The sequence below is a fragment of the Rhipicephalus microplus genome, chromosome 5, assembly GCF_043290135.1.
Source record: "Rhipicephalus microplus isolate Deutch F79 chromosome 5, USDA_Rmic, whole genome shotgun sequence".
In the NCBI taxonomy this organism is placed as follows: domain Eukaryota; kingdom Metazoa; phylum Arthropoda; class Arachnida; order Ixodida; family Ixodidae; genus Rhipicephalus; species Rhipicephalus microplus.
In genome coordinates, this window is record NC_134704.1 from 12112784 (window position 1) to 12132604 (window position 19821).

Here is a 19821-nt window from a genome sequence, read left to right on the forward strand (position 1 = left end):
CCCTTATTGCACTTCTTGTTACAGAGAAGACAACCGTATTCTTTTTTTAAATAAATGTATATAAGGAGAGGTTGGTGCCAATGCGTGGCGCCGGCAACTACAACCGTATTCTCTACGTGATTAATCCCTTCACCGCTTGTCTAGCTATACATAATCGCGGCAGGCTCTCAACTGATTCAGAAATTCGGGGCTACCGATACGCGACATTACGATCAGCGCTTATCATGTATGCAGCTATGTTGAATTTGTGGAATATTATAAGATGTAGTAATGTTCCGGCCTTATTCGTTTGTTCCCGGTAACGTTTCGGTCAATGTAGAACGAAGAAAATTGTTGGCATAAAAAACTGCTACTGCCTGTGTGTCAGCACGCTTAAATGTATTTTGAGGAATGGAACAGCTAGCTTTCGTTGATAACGGTACTTCTTGATGTGAAATTCAGGCGTAACTCTGCGTGTGTGTTTTTATTTCATGGTATAATAAAACAAAGAACTTGAGGTATGCTTACCTCTCCAAGCCTCTCTCCAAACCCCTGATCATTACGAAGAAGCCTTAAGAACATAAAAACCTCATCCGGGCCGTCGTTTCTGTTTCTTGCGTATGACTCGTCGATAGTTCCAGAGTAATCACGTAGCTTTCAGAAAGTGCTCTGCAGTTTGCGTTGCGCATACAGTTATATTGCAAATGCTATGACGCCACCTCCTAATATCGTGCAGCGCGCTCTGCTTTCCTCCTCACATCTTCAACTTTCGCTGTGCCTGTTAACTAGTTTGTTGAAGTGTTCTATACAGAGGCGGTTATCGAGCACACCTCCCATCTTTCACTCCTTTTTCTCTTTTCTTCACCCTCTGCTATACTAAGAGACACTAACTCTTCCACGGCAAGAGACAGTCATGGACGAGGCGTGCCAACACACAACGCTGCAACAAGTGTGTAATATTTACATAATAAAATAGACCATTTCTTGCCTGTAGCACTTACCATTAGCATCGCTTTACGTCTACATGCATGGTACCTCTTTGCCTCTCAGATGAGGTCTCTCTTCTACCTGCTCCTCCCCATAATCGTCTCAATATCACCTTGAACTCTTCAGCAAACCGTAAATGTTTCACCTAACTTGAATAAGGCCACGGTGTCGTCCTGATTAGAAGCGCTGACGGTACATGATACTATTTTTCAACAGTTGCAGATTTAAGAATGGTTTCTAGTGGTATATGCGTGAAAACATTGCTAACGTTTTGCAATGTATAATCTGAAATCTAAAGAGCATGTAACGGGTCTGGTAATCACTTGCCCTTCTAATACTGCCTGCTCATATAACTTTCGCGTGAGTGCAATTTCATTTAATTAGGCAGCCTGTGTCAAGACGCGTGGTAGTCGGGAATTTGCGACCCTCGCGTCACAACATGAGTGTTTAGACGTGTGCCACAGAAGCGTGAACGCTGGAGCGTAAAGGCTCGTACTGTGCCACAACATGCTACCAAATTGTGTTTAGCACATTTGTTTTTCTGGCTAACGGTTCTCCACAAAGAACTTGCACCGCGTTTCATATTCAGCTCAAAAATTTGCGTACTTTTCCTAATTCGAGAAAAAAAAAAGGTTGCAAATGAGTTTAGGGACATGTTCATCGTCGATTTACTTCGTGCTAACACCCAGTGATGTTACCACGTGTGCCAGAACATGACTAAACATATTTCATTCCCATTTATTACTGCACCATCGGGCAGATGTGCGAATAAACATTTAGCAACAACAAGTTGTAGAACACTTGAAAAAAGTCACTAGCGCCCCCCCAAAAAAAACTGGTAAGGGCATCCTTCTGGCGCCTGAACAGGTGAAATGCGATTCGAGAGGCCAACCGCGAGCAATCAATCCTCTTTCGCCGGCATTCAGTTTATGCCTCCCAACCCGCGAACCCGACCGTGGAAAAGGCAATGCTTGCCGCATTTTAACGCTGATGAATAACGCGCACATAGAGCCGCGACAACACAAAGCAGCCTCAGACACCGCGGACGTGCTAAACAAAACAACGGAACCGGAACAATCGAGGCAACATTCGACAGCGACCACTTCCGGAACAAGGCGAAGCAGCGCCGTGGTGCATTTTTCTACGCGGAGAACCCGCCCCCGCGGATCTCAGAATTCTTTTGTCGCGTGTGTTTTGAAACTAAATCTGAATTGAAAAACGGAATTCCATCAACGAGGTTTGCTTCCGCATCGTTCATCACGACAGTAACTCGATTTCACGCAGACAGAAGTCGTACGCTTGCTTGCTTGCTTGCTTGCTTGCTTGCTTGCTTGCTGACGGCGCTCGTGATTAGATGAATGTACGCCGGGTCGAACATGGTGTGGTGAACACGAGATTTGTCCCTGTGCAGATTGTAGAGAATAAGCTCTCAACTTTGCTTCTATTTGAGTTTCTTTCTTTACTAGTACCATTCTCCTAAGCATACGGAAAGGCAAGTGGAGAAATAATTTACGAAGCATGTATTCCATAGCGCCATCTCCCTCGTTTGTCTCCATGCAACATTCCTTGAGGGAACGAAAGAAAAAGCGTAGGTTACACCCCTCTCCTATAGAGCCGCGTAAACTTATGCGGCAGTTTTTTTTATTTTGCTTCCTTTGCATTTCTTATTGTTTTCCAAAATATTTCTCGCGTTGGATAAGTTGCACAGTTCATTCAACCTACAGGAATCCTGTCCAGAAAGGGCTTTGTGGCTTTCACATTTCCCGTTATAGTACTATCACGCTCATACACTCCAAAGAAATTGTGTACATAAATGTGGGATGACAGCCGACGTTAAGAGCTGCTCTTGATTCAACAAGCGCAAGACATTCGCTTGGGCTCATGAAACGGAAGTGTAAATCCTTTCTGCACAGTTTAGTGGTTATTATTAACTTTGCCGATTTCGTATTGCGGTGTATAGAGTTGAATACAACGTGCTCGCTACACTAAGTTTGGCGCAAGTGCGGTAGTGCCATGCACTATTATAGTGATAGGGGAATAATCAGGGTTAACAGTGCAAGTGCCTCAGACTGGCTGGCCGATGTTTTGATAGAAGGACCTATATTTTTCAAAGGTACCGTGTCATCCATGGAGTGTTAGTTTTAAAGGGGTTAGTGGTGACGTCAACTCCTGGTGGTGGCGCGTGTCTGATTTATAATCGCCGTCTGAAAAGCAAAAAAAAACTATAACGCAGAGGAGTGCTGTCCTCGCTCACATTCAAGTCAGGTGGTAGTGATTCAAAATTTATTCTCGGAGACTGAAAAAAAGAAAGAAGAAGAAAAGAAAACGCAAAGTTGGAGCGGGGTGCTGAAAAAGTGGTGGCCGCGTCAGACACAAAGAAATGAAAGAGCTTAAAGCTTCGGAGCTCGCAGACGGTCGCCGCATCCAGCTGCCCCAAAGGATTGCCGATGATAGCGGCGTAGTTCTGTTCCCGAACACCTATGAATGGGACGCACAACAAGAAAGCAGTTACAAACAGGGGGAGAAGCAAGCGGCGTACTTTTAAACACAAAATTTTCGAAGGTAAGCGATAAATCTTCGACATCTTTTGCTGGGTGCTGTGCCTTTGGCTGTGTCTATAGTTTTGCTGGGCACTGTTTCTTGGCCTGTGTCCATGCTTTTGCTGGGGACAGTGCGTTGGGCTGTGTTTATGCAACGGACTTACGTCCGTTCGTCCGTGAGTCCATTCGTCCGTCCGCTTCGCCCTACTGATCATCATTCACCTCGTGAATAAGCTGTGATTTTTTTTCTAAATATATCCAGTGAAATATTTGTGCCCACATTTCTCCACTTCGAAGAGACATTTACATTTTTGAAGAAGTAGGCGAAAGGAGCAACCACGGTGGTTAGCTATGCAGTGTCCGATCTGGCTGGCGATCCTCTGCTGGGAGCCAGCACTACAAGAAACCAACAAAATGAATGTTCTTTTTTTTTTGTTCGTGTTTGATCTCAGAACGTGCATTCTCCACGTTACGTTACTTTTGGTCACGCTGCAGCAGCTACGGCTCTTCGAAAACATCTCGCGACAATCGAGCGAAAGAGCCAAGTATGCCTGGGAACAAGCTGAAGTGTGGGGAAAGAGCGGGCACGCTTTATCACTGCGTGAAATCATTGCTGAACATGTTATCAGTTCCCTCAAAGTAGCTAAACGGTAAAGTGAACTCGTTCCGAGATAAAACTCATTACTGCATCTGCCAGCTATTGGCAGCGAGATCGCCCTATAGGTGGCAGCACCGTCATGTGAAGGTGTGGATAGGGGGTCGGCGGTGCGTATTCAAATACACGCAGCGGTGCTTCGTTGCGTGCGGTTTGAGCCGATTCTCAACGGATAAAATGCGTTGACTACAGTCTACTGCTCATATCTACGATCTTGTCTGCTAAATCGGTGCACGACGCCTATGCAATGTTAACATTGCCCGCGAGTAAAGCGCATTCTGCCTTTCATAGGGATGCTCGCTCTGGGTGACTATCTTCACGCTTTCGTACTAAATCACGCCTTTGCGGTGTTGTTTGTACGTGGTTAGCATTCGTTCCAACTGTTACTCACTGCTATAGCGTGACTGAACTACTCATTTACACCTTCATATTCTGTATACTACAAAAAGAAGAAAGAAAGATAGTAGAAAGCCCGCATATCTGTGCGATTTATTCAGTACCACCGTTCGCTTCTTATGCGCATACGATTTTTTTTCTGTCAATCTGTTCACCATGAAATGTGGGACAGTCGATACGTCTATTCAGGAAAGGGTAGTGGCTGACGGCGCTTTGCGCTAAACTCCGTTTACCGCGTGTATACACATGTTTTTGAACCAGCAAAATTTTTGAATAAGAGTTGAGCAGAAAGCTTTCATCGATGGATTACGTACATGACGGTGAGGCCCGTGTGCTCAGATTTGGGCGCACGTTAAAGAACCCCAGGTGGTCGAAATTTCCGGAGCCATCCACTACGGCGTCTCTCATAATCATATGGTGGTTTTGGGACGTTAAACCCCACATATCAATCGTACATGACGGTGCTACAAGAAATTTAGGACTGGGTAATGGGACAAGCCTGTTTTTTTTTTTTTCAGACAAAAAATTACCAGAGTTTTCCGTCGGTCACTAACGATGCCACAAAAACACTGAAAACAGTGTAATAAGATGAAACTTTTAGTCAAATTATACAATATATATAAGGCATGTCGTCTGAATCAATTTTCAACGTCTGGGCTCTTTAAAGCGTTCTTAAATCTAAGCACATGGTTGCGCATGGTAACTTTGTTTTAAGTACAGTGTAAGCACCGAAGTCTCATAGTTTATGTGATAGCAATATTTCTACATAGTGGTACCACGCCCAGATAAACACAACGAAAGCTCCTCGCATAATCGTAAATTACAGTGCCGTAGTTGTGCACCTACGAACATACAAACAGCGCGCAAATGCATGACCTACAGCCAGGTTTTTTTTTTTTTTACAATCGAGTCGCTAAAAAACGCTGCATTCACACAGCTTTTAATAGTCCTCATGATTGGGAAAATGCCAAGAGCATTTTGCGATGTGCTTGAAACAGAAAGTGCCACCCACTCATAAATTATTCTGGTAAATGGATGGTACGAGGAGTATACACAGCGCTCTGGAAAGTTGCACTCGCCGATTTTATTACATGCATTAGCAGTCGAGCAAGACCAAATCCTTCCGTATGACGTTTCAGACATACGAAGAAAAAGTTACACTCGCGCTGACATCACCGAACAAACCAAACTATGAGAATGTGCATGACGAACGCACACAAGAAACACGAAGTGTTTCTTGTGTGCGTTCACACCATGGCCTCTGAGATCGCGAACGCTGGCAGGTTTCTCTCATGTCCACACTTCACCGTTTCGGCCAGTTGCCGCCAGGCGGTGACTCTGCTCGATCTCACGCTCAATAGCCCCGCTATGCCAGCTATAGTCAAAGATGAAGCCAGAAAGAAAGGAGGGGGAGGGGTATTTGGGTTAAACCTCTCTCTAAGACATCATGATTTGCATGTGAATATATCAACGCATGTGTATAGCGGCGATGGCGTAGTGGTTAGAGCATCAGCCTCGCATGAAAGAGCTCCGGGGTTCCAATCCCGGCCAGAAAAGAAGAAGTCAGAAAAATACTGGAGAACATGCAAGGAGGCAAAGCTTCTGGTAAGGATAAGGTAACATCAGATCTGCTGAAAGGTGGAGGACAAATTGTGTAAGAAGAAGTAGCCACCCTGTTGAGGAGGTGACTCCTGAGGGGAAGAGTACCAGAGTCTTGGAAGAACGCTAACATCATCTTAATACATAAGAAAGGAGGTGACAAGGACTTGAAGAATTACAGGCCGATCAGCTTGCTCTCTGTAGTATACAAGCTATTTACAAATTGCTAACAGAATTAAGACAACAATAGAATTCAATCAAACAAAGAAACAAGCAGGATTTCGAACAGCCTACTCAACAATCGACCACATTCATACTATCAATAAGATAATAGATAAATGCTAAGAATACAGCCAACCATTATAGCCTTCATAGATTATGAGAAGGTCTTTAATTCAGTAGAATTATCAGCAGCCATGCAGAAACTGCGGAATCAAGGCGTCGACGAAGCATATATAAACATCCTGGAAGAAATCTACAGGGGATCAACTGCTACTATAATTCTTCATAAAAAGCAACAGAATACCAATCAAGAAGGGTGTAAGTCAGGGGGACACAATCTCCTCACTGCTACTTACCGCGTGCTTAAAGGAGGTTTTCAGAGGCCTAGATTGGGAACAGTTCGGAATAAAAGTTAACAAGTTAAGAGTAACCTGCGCTTTGCCGATGACATTGCATTACTGAGTAACCCAGGGGACGAATTGCAACTCTTGATCACGGAGTTAGACAAGGAGAGCAGAAAGGTAGGTCTTAAAATTAATCTGCAGTTAACAAAAGTAATGTACAACTAACTCGGAAGAGAACAGAGCTTCGAGATATGTAATAGTTCACTTGAAGTTGTAAAAGACTATGCCTACTTAGGACAGGTAATAACTGCGGAGCCCAACTACGAGACTGAAGAAACTAGAAGAATAAGAATGGGGTGGAGCATATTTGGCGAGCACTCTCAAAGCATGACAGGTAGACTGCCACTATCCCTCAAGAGGAAGGTATATAACAGGTTCATCTTGTCGGTACTTAGCTACGGAGCAGAAACCTGGAGACTTACCAAGAGAGTTCAGCTTAAATTCAGGAGGACGCAGCGAGCAAGGGAAAGGAAAATGGTAGGTGTAACTTTAACAGGAAAAAAGAGGTCAGAGTGGATTAGGGAACTAACCGGGTTTAAGGATATCATAGTGGAAATCAAGAAGAGGAAATGGACATGGGCCGGGCATGTAGCGCGTGGAAAAGATAACCGCTGGTCATTAGGGGAACTAACTGAATTTCCAGAGAAGGCAAGCGGGTTAGGGGGAGACGGGAGGTTAGGTGGGCAGATTAGATTAAGGAGTTTGCGGGTATAAATTGGCAGCAGCAAGCACACGACCGAGTTAACTGGGGGAACATGGGAGAGGCTTTTGTCCTGCAGTGGACAATGTCAGGCTGATGATGATGATTATGATGATGATATCAACGCACACATGCAAACGCACGAACGAAAATACAGAAAGCGTGCTTCGATGGCGCCTAGCCACCCTCCCCCACCCCGACGAAAAAATTCTTTGGCTATGATAATGAAACTTCATTGATTGTAAGTCAACGACAATATTCTGCAATTTTCAGTGGAAATAAGAGAATCCGCTCATAATTTGTCTAGCAACTTAGCTATGGCGTCATGTCTATACAATCTTAGATAAGGCATGTATGGGAGCGCAACCACACAGGCAGGCAAAATGGGCATTTCAAGAAAGAATTTCTTTGTAACGCACCTCCCTGGCTCATGACGCCAAACAAAATTATGGTGTATAACCACACGCCTTGCGGAATACCTCACACATGTAATAACTGTAACTAACAGCTAATAAGCTATAACCTATCTAAATAGTAAATGCGACCACAAAAGGTAGGATGTTAGTAGGTACTTGTCCAGGTCCTTCGATCTACTAGCGATTAAGTTTTTTCTCTCTTTGATGTATTTGTTTAAACTGTGCTACAGTGCAAAAAAGGCACACCCATCACTCGAGTAATTTTTTTTAATAAGCACCTCTTTCCTATTACAGCACAGGCGGCATGACGCAAAAGGAAACTAATGGGTGGGTGTAGCCTTCCCGGAATCGATAGGTCGTCATGGCCATGAATACAAAGTTCGCCGACACGGGGGCGTCCGTATAATTTTCTTTCTGCTTTCTCCGGCATCCAAAGGGTTGATAAAAGAGAGTGCCGTCACAAGGACATAACAGGGAGGGCACAGAGAAGACGTGCGTGCATAGCTCTCCCGTTGCCTTTTTTTCTGCGTCGTCTCGCTCTGTTTAATCACTCGAAAGGCGCCGCTCGCCGAGGGGCCAGCGACGGGATCCGTAATAACCTATTTGTAACTGGAAATGAGAAAGGCGTTCTCATTTCTGCGCTAATGGAGACGTACGGTATGGTACGCACGTCACCGACAGCGCCACCGTGTATTATATAGTAGCCGGTCACGCTAGCCCCATCGATCGGAAAATTGAGAAACGTCAAGCCACGCGTCGCGAAGCAGATTTCGGTTTTTAGACTGGGCGGCAAAAGCGGACGCCCTCCTCGCTTTCCAACCCGGCCTGCACTCATTCCGGCTTCGGGTGCAATTCGCCAACCTGTCTCGCCGAGGTTCGACTCTTTTGAAATGACACCGTGAAAAAAAATAGCTTCTTCTATTACTTTAATTCGTGAAAGACGAGATATATGTTATTGGCTGTAAGACCTCTCTATAATGACCCTTATTTTTGCCCCATACGCTGTGTATTAAGTGCTCTCTCATAATGAGCTCTTTTGCGACTGCCTCCATTCCTGGATCTGTTAGCGTCTGATAGGTAGACGTCTCTTCGAAAGAAAAGTAATACCGCCGCTCCATCGTGAAACGTGTAATTCCGACTTGCTTCATCACGAAATTCGTGAGAATATCATTTATTTCGATCTGGGGCCTCTTCTTCTACGAGCGAAATTCAGTTCGGAAGATTCCGTCTAGCTTCAGTATCTTTCAAAAACCTCGTAAAAGCGGCGTTGTATTGCTGGTCATGGGCGTATATACAGCATTCGTTTTCTTCATCGCATACCGGAAACGGAGATTGAGGTATATCGGTGTCTTTGAAAGGAAAATTGTGTCGAGAATCTGTTGCCGAATCTGGAAATCTATACGCCCTATCAATTAACCAGCCCTTGCGCTTCCATTTATCAAAAAATGGCATACGCAATTGATATTTAGGTAACGACAAAATTACTAGAAGTTATTCGTTTAGTTCTTTTTCTTCTTTCCTTTTCCACACCATCACATGTCTGCCTTCTTCTTTTCATGTATCTTTGTTTTACCGCCAAGATATACAATCAAATATGGCTGGACCTTGTTGCTAGAAACGTCGTCACAGAAGCGATACTTGTTAGCATTTTAGCCATAGTGAAACTAGTGGTGCTTACGCAAGACTTAAAACACATCATATAGGAAATGTTCATTAACATAGATGCAGATTTGTCGAAAAATTGACACTGTCTGTCACTGCTGGTTTCATACGCGTTATACAGTTAAAGGTGAAACAAAAAAAAAACACTTCACTCATACAGCCAGCCAAAAAAAAAAAAGCGAGAGTTGAACTCTCTGTCAGTTAGGCTCCGGACTTGCGGCTAAAACTGCCTGAAATTCATTGCACTGCCGGCTTCCCGCATATAAGTATTCAGTTTTAAATTTCTGAAATAACGAGTACCAACTCGAGCATTATGAACAACCACCCGGATATATCCAGGTGGTTGTTCATAATGCTCGAGTTGGTGCTCCTAATGCTCGATTCTAGAGTGCTTTGACGCTTCCTCCGTTTTTCAGAGCGTGTTCAATTCTCTTCATGTTATACCTTTTTACATCACATACCTTACGCCTATTAATCAACTTCGAAACCTCTGCCAGTTCTATTTTGTCGGTTGTACTTGAGACTTTCATGATTTGACGCTTTCTAATTAGATTCTTCGTTTTCTGGGAAAGCTTGCCAGTGTCCTGTCTAACTACCCTGCCTCCAACTTCCACTGCACACTCCGTAATGATACTCGTCAGATTATCATTCATTGTATCTACGCTAAGGTTGGTTTCCTCACTAAGAGCCGAGTACCTGTTCTGAAGCGACACTCTGAATTCCCGAACTTTCCCTTTCAGTGCTAGCTAATTGATTGGCTACTTGCGTATCACTTTCTGTCGTTCCTTCTTCAAGTCTAGACGAATTCGAGGCCATACCATTCTATGGTCGCTGCATCGTACCGTTTCAACCACTTCCGCATCTTGCACGATTCCTGGGTGTGCACTCACTATAAAGTCTATTTCGTTCTTATTTTCTCCATTAGGGCTCCTCCATGTCCACTTGCGGTTTTCTCGGATGTATGCGCTAAGGGACAAAGAAGGCAAAATAACTACCAATATGGATAGGATAGTTAAAATAACGGAGGAGTTTTGCAGAGATCTGTGCAGTAGCCGAGACAACCATGACCTTAATACTATAAGAACTAGCAGTAACCCAGATGACAACCCACCAGTAATGATAGAAGAAGTCCGAAAAGCTCTGGAGAGCATGCGAAAAAGCAAAGCTGCTGGTGAGGATCAGGTATCATCATATCTGCTGAAAGATGGAGGACAGATTGTGTTAGAAAAACTAGCCACCCTGTTTACGAGGTGTCTCCTGACGGGAAGAGTACGAGAGTCTTGGAAGAACGCTAACATCATCTTAATACATAAGAAAGGAGATGACAAGGACTTGAAGAATTACAGGCCGATCAGCTTGCTCTCTGTAGTATACAAGCTATTTACAAAGGTAATTGCTAACAGAGTGAAGAAAACATTAGGATTCAATCAACCAAAAGAACAAGCAGGATTTCGCACAGGCTACTCAACAATTGACCATATTCATACTATCAATCGGCTAATAGAGAAATGCTCAGAATGTAACCAACCACTATACATAGCCTTCATTGATTACGAGAAGGCGTTTGATTCAGTAGAAATATTAGCCGTCATGCAGACAGACACTGCGGAATCAGGGCGTAGATGAAGTATATATAAACACTCTGGAAGAAATCTACAGGGGATCGACTGCTACCATAGTGCTTCATAAAAAAGCAACAGAATACCAATCAAGAAGGGTGTAAAGCAGGGGGACACAATCTCCCCAATGCTATTTACCACGTGCTTACTTTCAGAAGCCTAGAATGAGAACAATTAGGGATTAGAGTTAATGAAGAGTACTAGTAACCTGCGCTTCGCCGATGACATTGCATTGCTGAGTAACTCAGGGGACGAATTGCAATTCATGATTACGGAGTTAGACAAGGAGAGCAGAAAGGTGGGTCTTAAAATTAATCTGCAGAAAACGAAAGTCATGTACAACCACCTCGAAAAAGAGCAGCGCTTCGAGATAGGTAATAGTGCACTTCAAGTTGTAAAAGACTATGTGTACTTAGGGCAAGTAATAACCGCAGAGCCGAACCACGAGATTGAAGCAACTAGAAGAAAAAGAATGGGGTGGAACACATTTGGCAAGCACTCTCAAATTATGACAGGTAGATTGCCACTATCCCTCAAGAGGAAGGTATATAACAGCTGTATCTTGCCGGTACTTAGCTACGGAGCAGAAACCTGGAAACTTACAAAGAGGGTTCAGCTTAAATTGAGGACGACGCAGCGAGCAATGGAAAGAAAAATGGTAGGTGTAACCTTAAGAGACAAGAAGAGGGCAGAGTGGATTAGGGAACAAACGGGGCTTAAGGATATAGTTGAAATAAAGAAGAGGACATGGACATGAGCCGGACATGTAGCGTGTAGACAGGATAACCGCTGGTCATTAGGGTAACGGACTGAATTCCCAGAGAAGGGAAGCGGGTTGGAGGGAGACGGAAGGTTAGGTGGGCAGATGAGATTAAGAAGTTATTGGGTATAAATTGGCAGCAGCAACCACAGGACCGGGTTAACTGGTGGAACCTGGGAGAGGTCTTTGTCCTGCAGTGGACGTAGTCAGGCTGATGATGATGATGATGATGATGATGATGATGATGATGATGATGATGATGATGATGATGATGATGATGATGATGATTCTAGACAGTTACATGATACTTTCTCATGGTAGTACTCAAAGTGTATTAGAACGCCAGCTTCCGTCTGGAACAGATCTCGAACAGACGATTTGAATATCACTTTTTTTCTATTTTCACAATATTTTATGCTTGTAATGAAGCACAATGAATCAATAGTTTATAAACGCAAGTAGGTTAGACTGGAGTAAAATTCTGGAAAATAGTGAATATTTATTTTTATTTCAATTCTTACAAATAGACACATTATTTTAAAAATAAATAAGCTTACTCTACATTTTGCTGCGTGCGGTAAAAGAAGATAGTGTGAAAAAATTCATTGCTTGAATTATTGCCGTACAAAAGCTAGATAGATAGATAGATAGATAGATAGATAGATAGATAGATAGATAGATAGATAGATAGATAGATAGATAGATAGATAGATAGATAGACAGACAGACAGACAGACAGACAGACAGGCAGGCAGGCAGGCAGGCAGGCAGGCAGGCAGGCAGGCAGGCAGGCAGGCAGGCAGGCAGGTAGGCAGGCAGATAGATAGATAGATAGATAGATAGATAGATAGATAGATAGATAGATAGATAGATAGATAGATAGATAGATAGATAGATAGATAGATAGATAGATAGATAGATAGATAGATAGATAGATAGACAGACAGATAGATAGATAGATAGATAGATAGATAGATAGATAGATAGATAGATAGATAGATAGATAGATAGATAGATAGATAGATAGATAGATAGATAGATAGATAGATAGATAGATAGATAGATAGATAGATAGATAGATAGATCTATCTATCGTGTGCTGCGGCTGCACTATGCATTCCGCGCAGGCCTCGCGCTCCTGGGGGGCCTATCTAAAGCCCCTTTTAACTTTGATGGGGTGGCTACAAGATATTTCCAGTGCCATCGTTTATAATTTTGTGAAGAAGTGGTACTCACTGTACTTGCGCATTGGCACATGCTAGGACTAACGACGATTGAGAGTTGTGGCTGAGTCCTTCGTAATGGGGGAGGGGGGGAGGCGTAGCATTAAAACCACCGGATCAGTATGCGATTCAGTTCGTGTGACGCCTGGCTTTTTTTTTTTTTCACCCTTCTACTGAGCTGTAAACGCGACTCGTTGCCAGACATGATTCCTGTATAAGGTATTTTTGCGAAGGAATTTCCAGCAACGGCAGGGCTCTGTGGTAGAATACTCGAATAACAAGCAGAAGGCTTGTGTTCTAATTCCGCAAGATCATTTATATTGCTTTTCTTGTTGTGAGAGATAGCGGGTGCGGACACCGCCGTCGGTGAACAACTATATTCACCACCAAAATTAGGTATTGTAAACTCACAGCAGCTTTCACTCTAAAGAACCGTTAAGAAGAAGAAGGCTTTTGCTGTCCGGGACCTCCGAGCCAAGGGCATAAAGTAGCGAGATACCCTTTTCGGAAACTTTTCAACACAATGCATCGGTACACAATGCTTTCGCAGGCGCAACGTCAGGATGAAGCACCAACGGAACACTTCGCGAGGCGCCTTGTTTTGGGGCAAGTAACGGCCGCTCCGCCGCGGTGCCGCTGACCTATGTCGTATACTGCTCACGCGAACACTGCGAGCGAAGAATGCAATCCCGACGGTATAGCTGCGTCGAGCTCGCTCAACCAAGCGAGGACGACCCATTAGCGCAAGGTTCCTGGAACCCTGATCACGCCGTTACGGGTCGACGCGGCCTTTATCGACTTCCGACTGCACTCAACCAAACCGCATCGTCGTCTTCGTGGCGTTATGCTCGCGCGTGATGCATGATGCGCAAAGCACCAGGCTACGCTTTTAGTGGGCGTCTCCCAAAAACTCGAGCTAAGGCGTTTCCGATTCACAACTGCAAACTTTTCAAATCATATCTCATTCATTAGAACAATGAGTTTTTCTTTACCTTGTACAGCTTTACGCTGTATAACCTACACTAACGTGCTCGTGTTCACGTAAGCTACACGTCCGGTTTGCAGAATTTATTTATAGCCTACTTTCACGACGCGTGTGACAAGTACCATTCATATAACGTGAACCGAAACGTAATGACCGAAGTTTCATAAAAAATCAGACACTTTCATAATGTTTTCCTAAATTACGAAGGCGAGAACTTTCGTGCACCACCATTTGAACAATAGCGTGCTTTAGCCGAGCTGATTTCACAGAAGGAAATACCATATATACCATCGTGGCACGTTCATATTTTGATCTGTAAGGCCTGAAGTAGAGTAGCGAATTGGGCTAGTAGGAACATACTTATCACGCTCAGCGCACAAAAAAATCACAAAACACACAAGAAAGTGAACGACACAAGCAATGTCTAACAAAAAGTTCAATGAAAAAAAAAAAACGTGTCATATATATGCAAAATGGAGGCATAAAAATCTTGACAACCTCCACGGCCTCTGTTAGCCGCTATAATAATCTCGTCACGTTATACGATTGCCATACAGCAATTAGCGCAACTAAAACGTATTCGCACTGTGGCACACCTAATACTGTATACGATAATACCATCGTGTAAACGGTATACTTCATTGATGTCCCCGCTGAAAGATCTTAGCACCACAATCTTTCAAGGTGTATAGCTGATAGACGGTGTGATCAGTTTTCTACACTTGCAATTATCGTTAACTCATGCAGTTTGTTCTTTCCATATACATATCATCTAATTTACCGTGTGTGAACATGTTCTGGTATGGGCAAGGAGCAAACGGAGGTCACTGTAAAAAAAAATTATATGATGCTACGGGCTACACCTTCTGTTTTTTTTTTAGATTCCAAGTCTGAAGAAGCGATGAGATCAAGAGTTGTTTAGGAACAAGAATCCCTCCATATCACACTGTCTGCCCATAGGCGACCGCTGCCTCCATGCTCCTAAGTAAATAGTTAAAAGAAAAGAGGGAAATGTTAACGCGAAGTAAATTCTGAGAAAGCAATGCGTTGTAAATCATGCTGTCTCTCTTCGCCGTTCGATTTTTTTGCCGCTTAGTTCTTCAATCCTTATCGTCACTACAATGAACGCGATCCTCGTCCAAGCTCCATCTCACAAAACATTAAAGAAAAATAAAAATACAAAAGAAGAGCTAGAGTGAAAACAATAGAAAGAAGCGCCTATAAAGTGAGGAGAAGCCGTTCCCTCTCCCTTGGTCATGGAAAGGCAGGCTCACGCAGGCAGCATTACGGCAGTATGACAGGAGCACTGCGTCGCACTCTCCTTCGGCTCCCCATTTGCCCGTTCCCCTTTTCGCGCAACTGCGTTCACAGCGGGGACATCGCTGCTCGTAGTTTATTGCGCAAAGTAACGTTTTATAAATCATCTTTGAGCGGAAAGTGCGCTTCAGCGGACGCGCGTGAATGCATGGTCGGGCACGAACAATAGTAAAATAAGTTGAGGCGAAAAACACGAGAACATAAAAGGGCGCGCTTAAAGCTGATTGGCTGTTGTCGCCGCTGCGTATAGTTGCAGTTGTGCGATCGCAAGCGCCCCGTTTCAAGCCATAGCAGAAATGGCCATCGCGAAGTTCGTTGCTTCATGTGCCGTCCATTTTAAGGGCGCCAGGAGCAATTCCTATGAGTGTTGTTATAGTGTGGGTCATGATTGTTTGTCCGTTTGCCATTGTCAGAGAACGGGAATTATTGTTTATATTCGTGCTGATATACCCGATGCCGCATTTATTCACTTTCGCCGTACAATGAATCGACACTTTTGAGCCCGTTAACGGCACAGTATCATCCCCGCTACAACGCGGTGCGTCTTGCGTTAGGTTAACGTGCAGATGCTGAGAGCTGGACACCGCATACGTCACTGGCAATCAGGATCGTCACTAGCATTAAGGTCCAAACTAGTGGCGCCACGTTAATCATTTCCCCTGGCCCCAGGGCTCATTTACCGACATTTATTAGGACGCAACGTATCGGATTGCGTGATGCTCGTAGAACTAAGCCAATTGGTTGGTTCCCCTGGTTTGATAAACAATACTAACTGAATATCCTGACCTCAGTTATCGGTGTAGTCAATAGTGGTGCCGGATGGTCAATGTCGGTGGAACTGTTGAAGAGATATTCGCGGGCATTGCTTTGATTCAGCGTTGGCTGTGACTCCACGAGAAAGAAAAGGCAAATCACTGCCCTACGTCTCGCGAAGGAAAAGACGTAAGCTTTACCCAAACTCACGCACACGTTTTCTCACCAGTAATTGTCACGGGCTCTCTAGCACTTAACAGCACCAATGACATATGTTAAGTCAGCTCCAAGCTAGGGGAGCCATGCGTGGAGTGAGGAAGGGTTTTTTCCTCCTCTGTTTCTTTCTTTTCCTCGTTGTTGGTTTTGTCTATCTTGTTTGCTCTCTTTATTTCTATTCATTTCGTCCTCTGTCTTTAGCTATTCTTTCTCTTTCTTGCTATTTATATTCTTCTACCTTTTACCTTTCTTACTTTTCCATTTCACGCTTGCTTCTTCTTTTTTGTGTTTTTATACGTGGTGTTACCTACGTTACGCGTCTAGCGCACAGGTTTTCTCTTTTTTTTTTCTCATGAATATAAGTGGTCATTAATAAGGCGCTCGAAGAACAAGAAGACTTCTCCTCGGTGCGAGCGTGAGCTCACAGGGAGCTTCATGCAAAGCGATGACGATAGCACACGCCAGCCCTGAGGCCTATATAAAGTGCATAGGAAATGGCCCCCACACGAATTCTTGGATATACGTTGTTTCGAAGAAATATCGACGAAACAGGCAGGGATGAACAGAATGAACAAGATTGGGATAAGCAGAAGTAGACGAGACAACGCGCAACATTTAGATGATTTATTTTGTACGCTGTTGAAGTATATATCGAGTTTAAGGCACATGTCAGAGCTCTCGAAGTCAAAGGTATTTCGCTTGTCTGACTAGCATGATATAGTTGAGCATAATGCAATGACGACTGCAAAAAAATATTGTAATTAGCCTATGACTCTATATGAAACACCTTGATATACAGTTGAAAGATGTGGAGAAATGTATTTAAATAAAACGTAGATAAGTCCACTGTTAGGTACTATAGTGTCGAGACCAGATCTATGCTGCAAAGATGGATAGCAAGCTAGGCATTTAATGGCGTGTTCTTGAATTATAAAGCAAACAAGCGTAAAAATGAAGGATATGACTTTGTTTTTTTTTACCCCGCAGGTCAATATAAAGTTCCTCTCCTAAAGCTTACCATGTGCCAAAAAATCTTATTAATTTTCTTGCACTCCGGATACCCCTACTCTTCTGTGCATTTTTTTTATGCACAGAAGGAGCACCTATGGCAGAATCATTGTAAAATACCTAGAAACGACCACGGTCTTTCGCCATTGACGTCACATGGGGTAACAGCTATATCAGAAGGGCGGTACTAAGCACAAGCGCACGTTCCCATTGTGACTGACATAAAAGGAGACATTCTCCCCTTTTTTTTTGCTTTTGTAAAATATGGGGACAATAGGGAGGGAGGTCGCGTTCCTGAATTTGATTCTCCTCAAGTGGAAACGCTTTTTCCTCCCGTTTGTGTATAAATCATGCACTGCAGTGGCCGCTCGGACATTCTCACTAAAATACAAAACACATGAGGTTGCTGAGGCAGGACGGAATGACGCTTTGCCGTGTGGGCATTTTCGAAAACTTATTTCAGTACTTTGCGTTATGCTCTCTTTTCAAAACAAAATCTTAAAAACACAGATGAAAGGCCTTACTCGAATAGCAGCGCTGGCTTTCTTTAGTCACCAATATTTCTTTGTGTGTGTGTGTGTGTGTGTGTGTGTGTGTGTGTGTGTGTGTGTGTGTGTGTGTGTGTGTGTGTGTGTGTGTGTGTGTGTGCGTGTGTGTGTGTGTGTGTGTGTGTGTGTGTGTGTTCTTCAAATTTGTCTACATATAGTTCAAAGATTTTGCGAGGGGGTGCAACTTTAGGGCCGAGTTCTAAAAATTAAAACAAGGTCGACGGGATTTTTCTAAAAAAAGTAATGTTTCATTCCTTCCTTTATCACAGCAGGCTGCGTTTTTTCTTGTTTTGTTTTTTTCACAAATGGACCACGCTTTTTCAACGTCGACAACAATTTTACAGGAAAGCAACATTCTGGAATGCTCAGCCTGCTTGTGTCTCGGCTAATTTTAGCTGTCTGTAGGAAGAAACTAGCGCGAATATCATGACTGTTGATATAAAAACGTACTCTGACGATGCATATCTTCAAGAAAGCAGGAAGGGAGCAGAATGTGCCTACCTTTACGAGCTGTTTTCTTTTACGTGCTGAGCACTGAGGGCGCCGGACTCTCGTATAGTGTCGTCGTCACTTGCCGTAAGACACACAAAACCACACATAGCATAGCCAGCTGCCGCAGATTAAACGCTAACTCACGCCGAAGAAAAGTATTCTTCCTCTTGTTCTTCGAGTGTCTCGATGATTATATTAAGTGGGGACATTACAACTATGCGTAGGGAAACACGGCAACAGAAGCTAGCGTATAAAAATTGAAAGGTGAAGCAAGCGAGAAATAGAGAGGTAAAGAAAGAAAGAATGGAAATAAATATAGAATAAAAAGAAACGAATAAGAAAAACATAGAAAAGCTGGAAAAGAAAACGAGAAAGAGTGACAGGTTGAGTGGGAGAAAAAAACCAAAGGGAAACAAAGAATTAAGGCTGCCCAACTCCGCACTTCTTTAAAGCTTGGCACCATCTGGTGAAGGTGGCTTAACTTTATTCGTTATATCAACTGCCCAAGACACATGAAAATCATCAACCTTGCGTTGTATTTTATGTCAAGATGTCTTATGACAATGTTCACTGAAGTTCTCATATCTAGAATTTACTTTCACGGCGGCATTTGATCAACGCATGAAGCCGCGTGATGTTGCGACGATTGTTTGGTGTCGCACAGCTTTACGAGTACTACACTGCAGTTCAATGCGGGAGAGACGCATGCAGGTAATACTCTCTATCTGCTAAAAGGCTATGGAGCAGGATTGATCGATAGTTCCCTGCCCACCACTCTTTAGGCAGTTTCTGTGATATTGAGTGCAGAAAACTGTTTTCACAAACGGGAAGCGCCCCTCAGAGGCGCTTCATCGAACATTGTAATAGTTTTTAATACCATTTTAAAATGATGCAAGAAGTCCTTCCGACACGCGTGGCAGTTGAAAAAAAGGTCTAAGTTGCTTCAGCGATGTCACTGCTTCGCAGTACACGTTTTATTTTGCTACATTGTGTGTTCAGCCTAATAAATATTCAAACATAAGTTGTTGCTCGTTCGCTTGCTGCACGCCATATATTGAGGTCGCTAATACTTAGATTAATAGCTAGATGGACCTTTCCTACTGATCAATTCAGTCAAGCAAAAAAAAAAACCTTTGCTTCAACAATATAACCTGAAGCTTCGACAAAGACATCCCATCGAGGCAGTGCCTGATGTTCATCAGTTTGCGTACGCCTATATAGTGAGTGTTTAATATAGACGTCGACTGAAAGCATTGATAACTACACGCTTGGGAGCAGTAAGTTTATTCAAACATAAATTATTACTCTTTCCTGCATTTTTTTCTTGTCTCAGAAATGCA

General features: G+C 43.4%; 1 protein-coding gene across 1 annotated transcript in view; it reads left to right on the forward strand.

Moving 5' to 3' along the window:
* Positions 1 to 19821, forward strand: part of LOC119174013 (suppressor of lurcher protein 1-like) — a 129702-nt gene that overhangs the window by 60249 nt on the left and 49632 nt on the right. The gene's annotated exons all lie outside the window — the stretch shown is intronic.